The 18,987-nt window shown below is 36.4% G+C and overlaps 1 long non-coding RNA gene and 1 pseudogene across 1 annotated transcript; one reads left to right on the top strand and one right to left on the bottom strand.

Annotated features, from left to right (window-relative positions):
* Positions 1–13,804, top strand: part of LOC106054698 (uncharacterized) — a 44,126-nt pseudogene extending 30,322 nt beyond the window's left edge.
* On the bottom strand, positions 10,285–18,445 carry LOC129927679 (uncharacterized). Its single transcript, XR_008779320.1, has 2 exons — positions 16,070–18,445; positions 10,285–10,750 (listed from the first exon to the last, which is right to left on the bottom strand). It is a non-coding gene; the product is annotated as an uncharacterized LOC129927679 (long non-coding RNA).
* Positions 18,446–18,987: the final 542 nt, after the last annotated feature.

The raw sequence follows: 18,987 nt of genomic DNA, 5'->3' as shown, positions 1-18,987 counted from the left end.
AAATTTTACGAACATTGCATGTAGTGAAGTCATACAGTAGAGCATCAAAGTTCTGTTTCTGCATAGATCAGCAATAACCGCCAAATTGTTCAATCTATCTTCGCGAATTGTTGACCTCAAGTCTTGATTAGTTTGAGGTGTGAGCTTCATTCACCAGATGCCACAAATTTGGGAAAGCTGTGTATCTTTTATTAGTGGACAGATAAACTATAAATTTCTATCGGGATTTGGATGTGATTACCTTTGACAATTTTGTCTATTTTTCTGGAAACTTTTGAGTTTTCAGGAGATTTCTATAATTTCAGAAGTTTCGGGAGCTTCTGGGAAATAAGGAGGCCTCGGGAAGTTATAATGGTTTAATTTAATAATTTACAACTCGGATAAAAAGCGCGGGGCCTATGAAAGTGCGGGGCCCACAGCGGTCACATAGGTTGCAGTGGCCTAAGACCGGCCCTGCTATAATTACTAGGCTAACTGTAGATGGCTTGTCACTCATGTTTATGTCCACTCAGCTGAGATCGTTTGGCAAAGACCAGACCATCGACGTGAGGCCTGAAGTCGTGTGTAGTGGCAAGTCAGCTTGCACTGAATGATTTGATGCGGTCAAACTGACTTCGTATGATACAGCAACTCTCCGTATTCCGTTTCTAAATCAGCTAGAAATGACACAAACTGTCTGTGGTTGAGACCTCGTGCACGTATGAAGTTCACCGTCTTCACGACAACATCCATCACGTTCTTCATTTGTAGACTTTTGCCACAGAGTGCTTCTTGGTGCACAATGCAGTGTGTGACTGCAAAAGGTCAAACCAAGCTGAGTTGATTCCTTTTCTCTACCATTAATCCGACAACACAACCTTCTCTGAACACATTGCTGGTGCACCATCCGTAGCTACTGCAACAAGTTTTTCCCACGGTAGCCCACACACCTGTCAATACAAGCTTCCAGTTCTTGAAACACGTCGCGTCCAGTCGTCGTTCCTTTCATTGCTAATATGAACAATGTTCAAGTTTTCGTCCACCCCACGAATGAATACGGCACAGTATGCGGTGTCTGTTACACCAGTAGACTCGTCCAGTGCAATGGAATATGCTACAAGGTCTTTTGCAGCGGCAATCAGTTGCTGTTGAACATTTGTCGCTGACTCGCTAGCGGCCTGCGGTTAGAATCAGGCCACCGTTCACCCAGCTTCTGCTGAAAGCCTAAGCTGTCGGTGGGCGACAGTGACACCTCATTTACTTATTTGTGGAGTTGTAAATCATTTCACGGCTTATATGTGGTCATTGTAAATTTTATCAATTTTATTTGAATTCGCGGACGTGGCCATGGGCCGCACAAAATAGTGTTTGAGACCCCTGCATTAGACACTACTGAAAGGTCACGCATGCGCAGGACATAACATTATTACATTCACGCATTCGCTTTATATAAAATATTATTTTAATTGTTTCTAATACACTCTATCAGTGGCATGCGGTGTGCAAAATGTTCATGAACATCTAGTTAACTTTTTACTGAATAGAAAAGTTCAAGATAACATGCTGAAAATGTTCAAAATAACCCTATTTAATTTAATTTTTTTTTTTTGTTTAATCGTTCAAACCAGAGTTGTCACTGCGTGGCTAATAATAGACTATATATTTCCTAAACTGTCATTTTTGTAAAATCATTACAACTGTTCTTTAAATATATGTCCACTGCCAGGTTCCAACTTTTTGATTCCTAAGTCCAATAAGAATGTGCATGCTATTAAGAGGAATTCTAAAACAAAAAACCGTCTTACAACTTTTCTTTTTTCTTTTTCTTCCTCGTTCTCATTGTTATGTTGGAGTGTTCAGATGACAAGACCAATATATGAGATGAACTGCGCAGTGGTTTCCTAACCAGGGAGCTCTCTTTCTATTGGGGGTGTTTTAGGGCCAGTATCTTTTTCGGGCCTCTTTGGCAGTTTTGAAGGACATGGTCAGCATTCTCTGGTGACACTCCACAAGGGCAGATTTCGCTAGTTCTAATTTTCAGCTTCCGGAACATATGTTGTCTCATTGTGTTGTGTCCGGTCCTGAGAGAAAAAATTAGACGTTGATCTTGTCGGGATAGCTTATAATAGGCGTCATCTTTCTTGTGATTCAGGTGAGGGCTTGTCCATTTCTCTTTTATTCTATTCACTATTCTGGATAGAGTGCAATGTTTAATTGTGTGTTTGTTCCCCCACACTTTGCGAGTGTGTCAGCCTTCTCATTTCCTTCTAGTTCTATATGTGCTCAGTTGCTGGTATCCATTATGTTTTTTGTTTTGTTTTGCTGTTGTTGAGCTGTATAAGTGCTGTCGTTTCATATAGGAGGAATCAAGAGTTTTGAAGTTTAATTGAAATATGTTTAGTTTTAGAACGATTCACATGAAAGAAAGGTTTGTCACAATTAATTGGTTATAAATCCAACAGGTTGACATGCAGAAATCATTGTGGTATGGCAGTCAAGTGGATTTAAGAACTTGTGCTGGCCCCGTGCCATCAGAGTCACAAAATGGGAAGTGCAAAGTAGCATGCAAAAATTTTTATAATAAATGGACTTTGCAGGTAATTTTTTTTTTTTACCCCAAAATTGTTTTGCTGTATATTGTAGTATAAGTCTGTGCTTTTTTTTTCATATGATAATACGGTGGAAGACTGCACTACAAACAGTGATGTCCTTGCGAACGCCGCTATGAACAGTATAGAGGGACTTCTTATGGTCCGGCAGTTACGCTGGGTAGGGCACGTATCCCGTATGGGAGACGAACGTATGCCAAAGGCAGTCTTTTTTGGTGAGCTAAAAGGTGGTCGACGTAACAGAGGCGCCCCACGGAAACGCTTCAAAGACCAGCTTAGGCGTCAATTTTCCTTGGCTGACATAGAATAGAGCACCTGGTTGCATGCGGCCTCAGAACGAGACAGCTGGAGGTCACTCACAAAGACCGCGGGATGCACATTTGAGACCAAAAGAAAATCCGCTGCCGAGGACAAACGCAGACGGCGAAAAGAAAATTTAAATCGACCACCTGCGGACAATGGTTATGCTTGCCCTGGATGTGGCAAAATATGTAGGTCACAGCTGGGACTGCACAGCCACGGGAAATACTGCACTCTTCGGACTCGAAGACAAGCCTTATTATTATTATTATTATTATTATTATTATGTGCTTTACGTTTCCCCTTCATACTCTATACAAGTTAATTAGACTTAGCTGAGGATGTTAGAATGGACCTCATTCACCAATTGTAAACAAACAACATTTAGTCACGTGCTTCTCTATCTCTTCTATACGAATTACGATCAAATTTTAATCAACAATGGTTATCACGAGACTTTTTTTTTTTCGTTGTTTTATCAATATTATCACGTGACCGTTCATTTTGGTGAATGAGGTCCATTTCTAACTGATGAAGCACTACAAAATATTTATTATGTCCCAATTATCTTCAATGAAAAGAAATTCGTGTGCATACGGTTTGGTGATGTAGATTGTCTGGTCACTATAAATTAAAGAAAATAAATATTATGACTTTGTTTGCTCTGGGATTGTTAAATCAAATTAGGTAATGACTACATTTCATAAGTCATTAAAGGTTGAAATTTATAGCTATTGTGATTTAATTATTTTTTTCACATCTTTTAGATCAAGCACACACATTTTATTTTTAAAAAACTAGAAATGCACTTAGTGAAATTCTAATGTTTCTATTGTGTAATGAACAAAAAAAAAATCATATAATCTATATGTTTAGCCTAAATAAACAAAAAATTAACATAAAGATCTTGTATTACTAGAATTTTGGAACTTTAGGTACTGTACCGGTACTTGGTTTTCACCTAAATCATACCTCTCACATGCCTTATCCAACAGATCGACTGTCATGAGTCAGCCTTGCAAGGGGGTGAGGCCCGTGTGCAGGCTGTGCTAATCATCACAAACCAAGATGACCAGGTGGTGCAAGTGGAAGAGTCAGAGGTCACCGTCTGCACCAGAGGGACACACCTGGCCATGAATGCTACAGTACCTGACCAAGACCTGTCAAAGAACATGGCTGTTCTATTCAAACCTATTCCCAAGTAAAGTGGATTGTGTTAAAATGGACGAAAAGTGTTTTGTTTTTGGTTGTTGTTTTTCTGTGTGTGTGTGTGTGTGTCATGAACTGAACATATTGTCCCGTTATATTGGGGTTATGCTAAGAAAAGAGAAAGGAAAGTTGAGCTAATTTTTGTGTATTTATTTATATTGAAAAAGAAAATGACATTTCACTTCTTAGGAAAAAAATTGCATAGCAAGCATTAAAGACGGTTAGGATTAGAAGCTAAAGGATTGAGTTTTATTAATGCTTTCGTAAAGAATCTACAGAAAACTTTATATGTGTGGTGAAAAACAAACTAGTATTGATTTGGTTTGCAATTTCCATAGCTTGCTCTTTTTTAATGAACTGTTCATTTAGTATACTACTTTAACGAATATTTTTTCAATTAACCCTTAAAACGCGTGCGGTACTTTAGCCTCTAAACATCAGCATTGTAATTCCATTTGTATGCACTCATTGTAAAGCAGCTCAGCACTTTAAGGGTTAATATACAGATAACAGTAACATCAATATGCCTTTATATCAGCATGCAATACTTTATGTGGTGGGTTTGGCACAGAAGAAATAAATAACGAAAGCCACTCTAAGGCTGATTGAGATCCTTTTATTGTACACTAAAGACTTGCAGTCATGTAAGAAAACACAGTGTTGAACTAAGCACAATTTGCAATGGAGAAGTAGTTCCATTAACGTACACAGTCACTACATGGACAAGTGGTGCCGGCAGAGTGGACAGTGTCCACAAGACGCCACTTAGGGGAAAAGACCATGTGGCTATCGGGGTTTACGGTGCGGCCTGAAGAAATATCCCATCTCACAACACTTACAAGATAAATTGATACAAAAAGAATGAAATGTTAGCAATAAGTATGTGTAGCAGAAATATATTGACATGTCATATAAGTATTGGGTGTTATGTACTTATGTATGTATAAAGAAAAATATGACACAAAAATTAAGTGAATATTTAAATATCAATAACCATTATCCAATCTATATCAATAACTGTAACATTATGCAATTACAAAATGTTTTACAGTACTAGGGTATTTAATTCATAAGAAGGATTGCAGAGGCTTGTGAATGCTCTGGCAGCTGCTTGTCAAAAGTTTAGCCTTACAATAAGCCGCTTCAAGACCGAAATCCTGGCACAAGATGTCGCAGAAATACCAGCAATACATATTGGAAATCACACACTTACGGTGGTGCAGGAATTCACATATTTGGGAACAACAATAGCCAGCAACCTAGATTTAGACAAAAAGAATAGGATAGGCTTCTGCAGCAATGGCAAAACAATCCAAGCGCGTGTGGAAAAATACCCAATTGACTACGGCAACAAAAGTCCAGTCTACAATGCCTGCGTTCTGAGCACACTTCTTTAAGGCAGTGAGAGCTGGGCAACTTCAATTCGTCAAGAACACAGATTAAATAGCTTCCACCTACGCTACCTGCGACACATAATGTGCATCTCCTAGAGGGATCATGTCACCAACCAGGAAGTTTTGAAACGGGCCAATATGCAAATCTCTGAATCGCCCATACAACTGCTTAACGTTCCAATTCTACAATGAGATATTTCTTTTCAGCTTGATTGAGTTTTCTACTGGCATACTGTATTACTGTATCGGATGTCTGATACCTTCTATATCCTGAGACAGGCACCTATAGCTACCTTAGATGCATGAATGGTATAGGTATATCGGATAGTGTGACATACACAAACCTATTAACCGCTTTTTCCCTTACGGGAGCCGCTAAAAATCCGACCATAACCAGAGTCAAACGAATTAGTGAACATGACGATACAGTATACTAGAGTTAACTAGAGGAAGCTGAGAGGACCGGAAAGAGCTGGGAAGCCATAAAAAAAACTAGCAAGAAACCGTGGAGAGTGGCACGTGTGAGTGCCGCCTTTGGCAGACGTCAAGAACACATATGGTCACGGAAAGGACTCGATCAGCACCTCTACAAAACTAAAAATCTACAGTGCTGTAATCCTTCCTTCAGAGTCCTGTGCCATATATTTGCGCCATATAAAAAAGATTAGCTTCTTCCACCTACGTTGTCACAGATTAACAGTATCCATGCCACAGCTAAAAGGGTTCCAACTACAATGGGCTAGACATGCAATCCGTATGCCTGAAATTCGCCTTCCCAAATGATTTTTTTAAAGGGAGCTGTGTGTTGGAAAGAACTCTCAAGGAGGTCAGCGCAAGCCTATTATAGACACTCTCAATTGCTCCCTCGAAGAATGTGACATCCACAACTGGAAAATGCCGTTAATGTGGTGTTTTAAGTTAAAAACAAATGCATAGAAAAAATAGCTCGGATCACAAAAAATGTTGAGAATCGAATAGGGAAACATTTCAACAGACCCAATCTTCCCATGTCTTATTTGCGGCTGGATTTTGAAAGCGAGGATTAGACTCCAAAGCCATCTTCATATGAAATTATATTGTGCTCATCTTCGATCACAAAGCAGAAGCTTTATATGGCTTCATAAAATAAAAATATTTTTAGTGACAATTTTTTAGGGAAAAGGGTTGTTGTTTTTTTTTTGGGGGGGGTGTCACCATGAGCTTACCGCACCGGGTGTATATCTCCATACAAGATCCTCTGGAAAACTCTTTAATGTATCAAGGTTGAGGGCAAAACCAAAGTAAGGAAGGTACTTATCTCCTCTCCTTTATGCTGATGATACAGCTATTGTGGCTGACTCTGATACTCAGCTTCAGTTTCTGGTTGACAAACTATCTGCTGCTTGTCAGAAGTTTGACTTAAACATTAGTCAAAGCAAGACTAAGATACTAGTTCAAAATACAAATACTGCACCTCACGTAACAACCATTAATGGACAACTGGAAATTGTTTACCATTTTTGCTATCTTGGATCGATCATATCCAACGATGCTCTACTGGATAAAGACAGTATCATCATGATAGTTAAGGCAATGGGCACCGTGTCACGGTAGCAGAAAAGAGTGTGGGACAATTACTTGCTGACTAACAATACCAAAGCCGTATTCTACCGGACCTCTGTGATGAGCACTTTGTTATAGGGAAGTGAAATATGGTCAACCTACTCATGGCAGAAAAAAAAGTTAAATATGTTCCATCTCCAAAGCCTAAGGCGGATCTTTAAAATTAGGTGGAAAGATAAAATAACCAATGAGGAAATGCTACGAAGAGCAGGGTACCAGAACATCCTCTGTTTTATTAGCAGCAGACGCCATAGCTGGCTTGGCCACGTTAATAGAATGCCAGTAGGTCGACTTCCACAGGACATCCTGTATGGCGATCTAACAGAAGGTAGGAGAGCCTCTGGTCGTCCACTTTTACGGTATACGGATGTATGGAAACGCGACATGAAGCTCTTCAAAATCGACACTAAAAGCTGGGAAAAAGGGCCACTGGATAGATTCACTTGGAAAGCGAACATAAAAGAATGGTCCCGGATTGCAGATGTCATACACAACAGCAGCAGAAAGAAGGGGGGAAATGCAACGGCGCCTGGTAATTACAGATGCCCAACCTGCGATCGCAGCTGTGTATCAAGGATTGACCTCTTTAGTCACACAAGAGGTTGCAAAGGGAAAAGATCGTCTCTACAGACGTAAAATGTCACAGAATTGGAAATTAGAGTGTGGTGTGACATAATATACAAATGGGTTCAAATATCAATAAGTAGCCTATATTATAAAGACATTCAACTAATTATGTTAAAAAACTGTGATTTCTACAAACAAACAAACACAATCGGACCGCCACCCCCACTTGAAAGTTAAGGGTCGGGAGGGATTCATTGATCGCCTCCCCCCATCCCACCAAATCGGCCAACATACTAGAGAGATGGGCGATTAATAAAAAAAAAAGGTAACATATTCTTCCAGGATAATGATGAATAAGGACTACATTACACAGGCGGTAAAGTCTAAATAAATTATTATTCACCAATGAATCGAGTGTTAACTTAAGGTTATTCACAACCTCTCGACCAAACACAAGAGGTTGATCTACTCCCTGACTCGCACCCCACACAATTGAGAGGTACTGTTGGTGGTAGAACAAAAGGAGCCAAAAGGATTAAATGGACGAGAGAAATGAATATAGACATTATCAAATCTTCCAGGTTATATGCAAAATCTCTTCCATGAATTCAATAAAAGATATCCTAATCTAAGCCTTACAGAGCAGAATGTTGTAGACAGAAGTTCTGTAATAACTTAAAAATGCTATTTGACCCCCACAGAAATTGACGTGATAAGTAGAGAAGTAGGTCATGAGCTTCAGATACAATAGCTCATCTCAGATATAAACGACACACCCACTCAGCCGACCAACGAAAACGTTTGTGGAGCACCCAACCAATAAGAGAATGACCCAACATCGGCAATAAGCAATGAGCTACAGTCAAAATTTTCTACCCTCATAGACCGTTATAAAAACACCAATCTTAACCCTAGGCCTCGTATCCCTAAGAAACGTCAAGAAAGAGACAAACACTTATATTAATGAAATAAATAAAGTTTTAGCCAATCATTTTGAAACACCAAGAAATTTGTTTGAGACACACCTCGCTACATACTGCGCCGCTGTGGCTGTCACGGAGCTATCTGGACAAAAGACTTTCGAGCTAGGTCCAATTAATCAGAGACCAAAACAACATGTGCCAGCATGGAAACGGCGCCTTAAAGACAATATTAATCAGCTGAGGAGCCAAATGGATACAATTGGACAATATCTTGGAAACAACTATTCCGCGAAAATTCTTAACAAAATGAAGTCCATATAAGAACAACTGGAACCAAACTGACGGACTGTGATAGCTTTACATGTTTATGTTTGAAAGATACGCTGAGACAGAAAGCTAAACTAAAGGGAGCTAGGCTAAAGTGCTACAACGAAACCACTAAAAGGAAAGAGCATAATGCTCTATTTCAACACAATAGAAAACAGTTCTTCCGTAAACTAGCTTATGTTGCTGACAAAATTCAAAACATTGATAGCACTAAACACGACGCGTTCATCGACTATTGGACAGCGTTTTGGTCCGACCCTCTACATTACAACGTACAGGCTGACTGCATCGAGGAAATCCAAACTACAAACAACCAAATACCAGAAATGCCTGATGAGGATTTCACAGCCGAGGAAGTCTCAGCAGCTAGATCAAAAAATCACAACTGGACTGCTCCTGGGCCGGACAATATAAACAACTTTTGGTTGAAAAAACTTACAGCCATACATGTACCACTAACATCAAGTTTTAACGAGTTAATATCAGAACCGTCTTCAATGCTGATAGAACTCACTGAAGGGAGAACATCTCTCCTCTCAAAAAAAGGTGAACCGAATCAACCATCAAACTATCGCCCTATCACTTGTCTGTCAGTTGTGTATAAACTATTAACATCACTATTAAAAAGTAAAATGTGTAAATTTTGCTCTGCCCATAAGCTACTAACAGAAGAACGACAAGGTTGCATTGAAGAGTCGATGGGCTGTAAATTACAGCTAACTATAGATGGTATTATATTGCACCAAGCTAATAGAAGAAAAAGAAACACCTGTGCTACATCGACTACAAAAAAACATTCGATTCAGTTCCGCATGATTGGCTGTTGAAAACCCTGGAAATTCACAGAATCAACCCAAGAATAAAACAATTACTGAAAGTCAGTATGGATAATTATAATATAAGCCTACACCTTAATCGTGATAAACTAGGCTCTGTGCACATAAGAAGGGGTATATAGGCCACCAGGGTGACTCTATATCTCTGCTTTGGTTCTGCCTAGCTATTAACCCACAATCTAAATTTCATAGGCACTACAAACGATTTTAGGGTTGACACTAAATGTACAAAGTCTGTGTCTCACCTGTTATACATGGGTGATTTAAAGCTATATGAGGGAACGAGCAAAAGTTACACACCCTAGTTAAAACAGTAAAACGCTTTAGTGACGATATCTGTATGTCTTTTGGCCTGGATAAGTGTGATATCATAAGCATTGTGATGTTGCTAGTTCAGGCTGTCTTGAAGTCAACCAATTACTCTGCAATCGTTTGGGTGTAATTGTTCGGGTGTATTACGTGCAGTTGAACGACAATCCAAACAAGGACTATACAACATCTATTTTAACAAGTGAAGAGATGTAGTCAAACGATGATGAACAAGTTCACATAGATTTATTCTGATAAAAGGCCACAGTAGAAGTCTCTGTCACTAAACACGTCGTTACCCTGGAATGTTCTATCTGCTAACTGATTTTTCCGGTCTCTAACCCAACATATCCCAAACGTCACTAGTCCCGTTCAATATACGTCTCCTATGGTGCGTCGCTAAATAACTAACCTATATAAATAAGGTGTCTAACAGATTCCTCCCCCCCTTGAAAAAAAATATGTCAATATTTTTCCACTACTGTCAAGTCTTACAAGGGCATTTTCAATTTAAGGGGAAGACAAACAAACATAAAATCTTGACATCTTCATCCTAACTTGACAGTTCCTCATATTCAATGTCAATGTTCATAACACTCCAGAATCATCTTCATTAGTACATAGTTCATCATGTAGGAAAATGTGGCATCTTATGGGCACGTCACACGTCACAAGTGTTCTTCACTGGCAGTAATCTGATAAAATACAATATTTCAAAAAACAATTACAGACTTTATTTACACATTCAATAAATTTTTCCTTACCACCCTTTTATACGCTTTTGTCCATTTTTCTTTTATACTCACCATTTTCCATAGAACTAACTTTCATCAATGATATATGAAATGATTCACACAAAAAAAAATATCCATACTTACTTTTAAATGCTTAACATCAAGTTTACTTATCTCCCTTTTTCATAACATATAAATGGTGTCAATCTATTAATATATATTACATACTCAATATAATCATAGTTTATTTACAAAATTATTTCACTTCAATGTCATTCTAGACAATAGATCAGCTACAATATTCACAGATCCACTAATAGCTTTCACTTCAAATTTATATTCCTGTAGTGCTAAGAACCATCTATATACACGACTGTTTTTCATGCTCTTTTGCTGTATATACTGAATAGGTTTATGATCAGTTAATAATATGAATTTCCTTCCTATTAGATAGCTCTCTAGCTTAGTAATTACCCATATTACAGCTAAGGCTTCTCTTTCAATGACACTATATTTTTTCTCTGCCTCTGACAATTTTCTACTTACATATAATATAGGATGTAAGTTATCATAGTTCTGCATTAAACAACCACCAATAGCATTACCAGATGCATCAGTTGTGACATAAAATATTTTGTCTTTATCAGGTAGTCTTAATATTAATTCATGACTAAAAACATCTTTAATTCTGTCAATAGCTTTCACACATTCCTCATTACAAACTACTTTTTGAGGTTTTCCTTTTTTAAGTAAGTCATTTAATGGATTCACTATTTCTGCTAAGTTCTTTATAAACTTTCTGTAATAATTTACTATTCCTAATATGCTTTTAATTTGTCTTTTTGTTGTAGGTATTTCAATATTAAGTACTTTCTTTATGTTATCTTCAATAGGGCTAATCATGTTGTTATTTACTTTATGTCCTAAGAAAATTATTTCTTCCAATCCTATTTCTACTTTTTCTGCTTGAATTGTAAGTCCACTTTCTTTTATTATTTTGAACACTTCTTTTACATCTACCAAATGTTCCTCCCAATTATTATTAAAAATACATATGTCATCCAAATAGCAAATAACATTTTCTTTGTTTCCAATTATCATGTTCATCATTCTATTAAATGTGGCAGGTGCATTTACTAATCCAAAACTCATATAATTCCATTGAAAAATACCATATGGTGTTACAAATGCTGTGTAAGGTTTTGCATTTTCTGTTAAAGGTATTTGCCAATAACCTTTAGTTAAATCCAATTTAGTAAAAAATTTTGCGCCATTTAATTTATGTAAAATATCCTCTATATTTGGCATTGGATATGGGTCAAATTCTGTGATGTTGTTAAGTTTCCTATAATCAATACATAATCTTATATCTCCATTCTTCTTTTTGGCTATCACAATTGGTGAAGCATAAGGAGATGTTGATGGTTCAATTATACCTGATTCTAGTAAATTGTCTATTTCTTTCTTTACTTTGTCTTGTAAATGTAGCGGTATTCTATATGGCTTAAGCTTGATAGGTTTTGTGTCTGTTACTTTAATGTCATGTTTAATAATATTAGTTTTTCCTGGTATACTGGAAAAAATTTCTTTGTATTCCTGTATTATTTTAGTTATATCTTTTGACTTTTCCTTAGTTAAATTATTAAGATTAATCTTTTGCCAAGTTTGATTCTCTTTTGTTTCTATTACAGGTATTTCCTTAATATCATTTTCATTGTGATTTTCATTTGTTATTATCATTAAGCATTCTTCTCTTTCTGAAAATGTATTTTCTATTTTCTCCTGAATGTTTTGTATCAACTCATCTTCTCTATCATGATACAGTTTCAAATTATTTATGTGATATGTTTTAATTTTCCCATTTATTTCAATTTGATAATTCACATCACTAATTTGTTTTATCACTTTAAATGGACCTTTCCATTGTTTACCAATTTTATTTTTCAGGTCATTTATCAATATTAATACATTGTTTCCTACTTCTAGTGTTTTCAATTGTCTTTTCTTATTTAGATTCTCATGAGCACTTTGTTTGTACTTCTTATTGTTGTTATATGCTTGAGTCCATATTTCTTTCAGTTCTGTTGTGATTGTTGTTTCACTGTCATTATTTAATTTATTCTCATTGTCTATTAGATTTTCTTTAAAAACATCTAATTCATCTCTAGGTTTTCTTCCATGTATTACTTCATATGGTGAAAATTGTGTTGCTTCATGGATGTTGTTTCTATGAGCAAATAGTACATAGTTAATGTAATGATCCCACTTGTTCTGATTGTTCTGAATTATTTTTGTTAGTGATCTTTTTAATGAACCACCATATCGTTCACATAAACCGTTACTCTCCGGGTGGTAAACCGAAGAGTATATGTGTTGTATATTGTATTGTTTAGTCCATTTTTTAAATTGTTCTGACTTAAACTGAGATCCTTGATCACTCAATATAATTTTAGGTATACCATGTCTTGTAATTACTTTTTGAGTTATGGCATTAATGATATTTTCTGCACTTGTATTTGATAATGGGATTGCCTCTGGGTATCTACTAAACATGTCTATTACTGTTAGAATGTATTTGTTATTATTTTCAGTTTGAATTAAAGGACCTATTAAATCAATAGATACTTTCTGAAATGGTTCTGTAGGTTCATCCATTTCTTGAATAGGTGCTTTATTCACTAGGCTTTTGTTAGATCTCTTTTGACATATGTCACATGAGTTTATGTACTTATTGATTGTTGCCTTCATTTTGGGCCAAAATACTTGTTTTGACAAATTCCTATAACATTTCTTTACTCCCCTATGTGCTGCTAAATTATTATCATGTGTCATGATTAAAACATCTTTCCAATATTTCTGTGGTAAGACAAGTTGTTTTATTTTTTTGTTATCATTACTTGTTTGTCTAAATAATATTTTATTCTCTATACAAAATTTCTCCATTGGATTATTATTGTTTTTATCTGATATTCTTGAATAAATTTTCCCAATAATATTGTCATTCATTTGTTCTAATGCAAATGTGGGTGTTGTTTCTTTTTCACTTTGAGATATTTGTGTTTCAAGACTATTTTGTGTTTCATTTTCTATCTCTCTTTCCTTAATATTTGTATTTTCTATTTGTATTACATTACTGGTTTCTTTTTCTTTATCATTACTTATTACATTTATTGTATTTTCCTGTTTCTCATCTTGTTTATCCATTGATCTTGTTATTATCATACTTGTTATATTTTGTGTTTTTATGTTTTCATGATTTTGTCTTATGTTTTTGTATTTGTTTTGCCAGTCTTCTAATTCTTTTCTAGAACATTCTTTAACTCCGTTTATGTTTCCTACTAACATATCATATCTCATTTCTGGTATTGCAATGCCATCACAATAACCAGTGAAAAATGGAGTTTCAATGTATACCCTTATAGCTTTAAATTCCCTTACAGTGCCATCTGCTAGTTCTACTTTCCTAGTAAACCCTTTATACCAATGAGGTTTGACAAATTTAGTTTTTACTGCCAAGGTGTTACAACCTGAATCCCTGATTAATTCCACCGGAATTCTATCTACAAATCCTGGGTACACTGCAAAATTGTTCCTATTTCCTTCCATGAAATATACCCTATCTGTACCTTTATTTTTGTATTCCCTACTGTAACTCCTATTTCTATAATTTCCCCTGTCATTCCTATCTCTACTCCTATATCTACTGTTATTTTGTTCACTGTATCTATTTCTACTTCCAGACCTACTATTCCCTCTTCTACAGTTAGCTGCTATATGACCTTTTCCTTGACATTTAAAACATATTATTTCACTATATTTTCTATTTCCACTATTTGATCTGTTTCTATTTCTACTTCTATCAACATTTTCTTTGGTGTATCCTATCAAATCTACTTTGCTCTTATCTCTATCAGAAAATGGTTTATTTGGATAGGCATTTTTGTAAACTCTCATTATTTCTGTTATTTCATCTATAGTTTTTGGGTTTCTTTCTCTAATAAAAGATTGTAACTGAGGATCACATTTATTTACAAAGTTGTCCACTAGAATAAAATTTTTTAATCCCTCATAAGAGTTATTCACTTTTTCTAATTTTACCCACTTATTGAAAAAATCCTTTTCCATATTAATAGTAGTTTGGGGTTCTATTCCTAATGATGGTATATTGTCAAAATATTTCTTTCTAAAAGTTGTAGCATTATGACCATAAGCATTCAATAACTCTCTTTTTAAAACCTGATAGCTATCATCAATATGATGGTCATGATTTTGGCATATTGTTAGAGCTTGACCATGAACAAAGTCTATCAGTATTTCAGACCATTCTTCTTCAGGCATATTAAATGTAGACATTTTTGCCTCATATCTTTTCAAAAAATCACCAATGTCATCCTTCTGTTCATCAAAACTTTGTATCTTCCTCTTTAACCATGTCTGCGAATTAGGGTTGTCTCTTTGAGTGGTATAATTATTTGAGTTATTTGTGTTATTTCCTTGTTCAGTTTGGGCTCTGGCTTGTGCTGCATCCAATCTCATCTTTTCCATTTTAGCTTCATGTTCTCTAATTTTTTCTCTCTCTTTGTCTTGCCTATCTTGGTCCTCTTTTTGCTTCTCATATTCTTCCTTTCTGATCCTTTCTTGCCTCTCTATCTCTTGTCTTTTTTCTTCTTTCTGTCTCTCTATCTCTTGTCTTTGACGTTCCGTTTCTTCCTTTACAACTTGCTGTACATAAGCTGCTAAGTCCTTTCCTTTTAACTCCATGGCCTTTCCATCCTGCATAGCTGTTTCCTTAACCTCCTTAAGGTCCACATATGATGATGTAGCCATTGTATTTTATATTTTATATATATTTTACTTAGCCTATATTGGTTATGGCTATACTTTAAATTTATTTTATATTTAAGTTTTTACAAACTTTTATACAAGTTTTAAGTCTCTATCTATAGATTTAGTAAATGAGTAAGTCTAGTCTGAGTTATATTCAGATCTGTATATTAGATCTAGTATCATACAAATTTAAATCTAGTATATTATAGTATGTATAATATTACCATTTAGATCTAGTTATCAAGAGCACTATGACTTTTAGATCTAGTATGAATAACTATGATCAATTTTAAAATTTGATGTGACTGAAGTGTTTAGAGTAAATTCGAAGACAAAACTGTCTAGAGTCTAGATCTAGAGTAGATTATGGTTCTATTCAATCATATGAAACAAATATATGTATACAATGTCAAATATATCTTCAACAAGATATATATATCTAGAATGTACTACCTTCATTCATCTTTCAATTAGTAATATTCTCAAATTAGAGTCTAGATAATCAAATTTATCAAAGAGTTGTACAATTTGTAGATCTAAATTTAGCCAGACGATAGTGTTTGACTACATAGCCAGTTTCGGCATTATTCTCATGGCAAAATCATATTTGATTTTAACCGCTCAAACTAAAATTATTTTAGTCTGATTCACAGTAAAAGAATCCTACCCGCACTTTCTATCATTAAGTGAAAAAAAAATACAGATCTAATTAAATTAATAAAAATAAATAATTTAAAATAATATAAACAAATGAAATAATTAAATGAGACTATCGCTATGGGTTGGGATGTGACAATATGGCACACAATGATAACGTCACGAAGTAACCAGGCAACAACGGATATGACGTTTACACAAACAAAACAAATTACAACCCTAAACGTATAATATAGTTTTTCATCTAAATTATGTCTTTACCCCGAACGGGTTTAAGGCTTCAGCACCACCTGATTTTACTCAGGCTAACATACCAAATTTAGACAAAATCTATTTCTAAGGGCAATCTAAACATATACTAATAAGAAAAATGGCACTTAGCTTTTGATAAGAAAGATCCCTTTGTTCTGACTCCCGAATATGCTAGATCACAACAAATTCCACTGCCTCTCTTCCAGTTCTGACTCTGTTCTCCGGTGCTACCAGTATCCCACGTAATGCCACAGATGTCCTGATATGCCACAGCAAAATGTTCCAGTTTCTTCGACGACTGTTGATGACCGTATGTGTAGTTCCGACGACTTTGTGTACACAGTTACTGACGAATAGGTTAACGGTTCTTCTGGCGATGACTTGACTTGTGTAGACGACTACTGACAAATAACAGTCTCTTGACGGCAACTTGATCTGGACGACTGACGAATAACGAATTTCTTGACGATGACTTGATCTGGGCTGACGAATAACGGCTTTCTTGACGATGACTTGATCTGGGTTGACGAATAACGACTTTCTTGACGATGACTTGATCTGGGCTGACGAATAACGGTTCTCTAAAATAGTTCACTGCTTCTGCTGCTACTCTGGTAGTACGACGAAGTTTTCTGTTGTACTCTGCTTCGCTAGACCAAACTGTCCAATGTAGACTAGGTGAAACCAAGGTCACCTCCGACGACGCTCCGTTAGACGATTAACGGTTTTCAACGAAATTAAGTGGATGTAGCTGTTTCCACAACTTCACTGCTAACAAGTCTAGATATGGTCTAGACCGACGAATACTAGATGTATCAATGTCCAGCAACGAAAAATACGATTTTACTAACCTTCCAAAGGTTAAACACAGTGACCGTTATAAAAGTGGTAAGCAACCGGTTCAATGAGCAAACTGCTCCACAAGAATCTCTCCAAGGGTAAGACGACAGAGCGATTTCGATTTAGTTAGCTACCAAACTTGTAGTACTCACAATACTTCTGACAGCGGGCAAACTGTCCTTCTCGAAACTGACGAGGTAAAACTTGATACTCGATGTGGCTCCTATGACGAAGAAAAAATATGTCCAACAGGTTCACTAGCGATCTCTCACCCGTTATGAATGAACGGTTTCTCTGGTTGTAGGTCGATTCAGCATATGAAGATCAGGCTTTGATAATATACTGGTTAAGTAGACCAGACGTTGCGATAATTACTGTCCTGACGAAGGTCACCCTGAGTTAACGGCTCGTTGAACGTGTGATCAAACAGGCGACGACTGCATGTAGATCTAGAACAAAGTCACTCTGCGATGATTCTGATGATTCTGTGTTCAGCCGTACTCCGATGAAATCTTCGAGTGCACGACCCTCACCTGAGTAAACGTTCTGCTTCGAGGTCCGGTTCGATGTTCGGGCTTCGGGCGTCGGGCTTCGAGCGTCGGGCTTCGAGCGTCGGGGGTCGCCACTGTGATGTTGCTAGTTCAGGCTGTCTTGAAGTCAACCAATTACTCTGCAATCGTTTGGGTGTAATTGTTCGGGTGTATTACGTGCAGTTGAACGACAATCCAAACAAGGACTATACAACATCTATTTTAACAAGTGAAGAGATGTAGTCAAACGATGATGAACAAGTTCACATAGATTTATTCTGATAAAAGGCCACAGTAGAAGTCTCTGTCACTAAACACGTCGTTACCCTGGAATGTTCTATCGCTAACTGATTTTTCCGGTCTCTAACCCAACATATCCCAAACGTCACTAGTCCCGTTCAATATACGTCTCCTATGGTGCGTCGCTAAATAACTAACCTATATAAATAAGGTGTCTAACAGCATAAAAAAGGGCAAGTCAGCCAACATCAACATTGCATTTGAAGGCATCGAAGAACTGAACTCTGCCTCCATTTATAAATATCTTGGAATAAACCAGAATGCGACGATATACCAAAAAAAAAAAAATAGAAGAGAATTCAGAGAAAAATTTAGATTTTTAAGATCCTTTAACTTTCTAGAGAAAAAGGTCTCAGAAGATTTTGGAAATTGAAAAATATCGCACAAGAGTTTCTCAAGGCTAAGTCAAGTTTATCTGGTTTTGTTTTGTTAAATTGATTCCTCTACAGCAGACTAGTATGTACATCTGACCAATATGTACAAATGACCATACTTTAAAGAACTGAAACTTGTCAAATTGAAAGTGGCGCATCTGAATTAGAAGTAAAAAAATTGGCGTACAGAAGAAAAAAGTTGACCACCCCTGCCCTAGGACAATCTAGTCATGCATGTTAATCAATGACTTAACTTCTGCCAAATCATTGGTTTTCCTGGCTGACTCAGGCAACCTATTCCATGCTCTAATAGCGCTAGAAAAGAAGGAGTATTAGTACAAACTAGTCGACCGGCGGCATAGCATACGCAGCTATTTTGCAGGGCCGGTCTTAGGCCACTGCAACCTATGTGACCGAA

The sequence above is a fragment of the Biomphalaria glabrata genome, chromosome 8 (assembly GCF_947242115.1).
Source record: "Biomphalaria glabrata chromosome 8, xgBioGlab47.1, whole genome shotgun sequence".
Lineage (NCBI taxonomy): Eukaryota > Metazoa > Mollusca > Gastropoda > Planorbidae > Biomphalaria > Biomphalaria glabrata.
The sequence above is the reverse complement of the archived record's forward strand: the minus strand, read 5'-3'. Positions and strand labels throughout refer to the sequence as shown.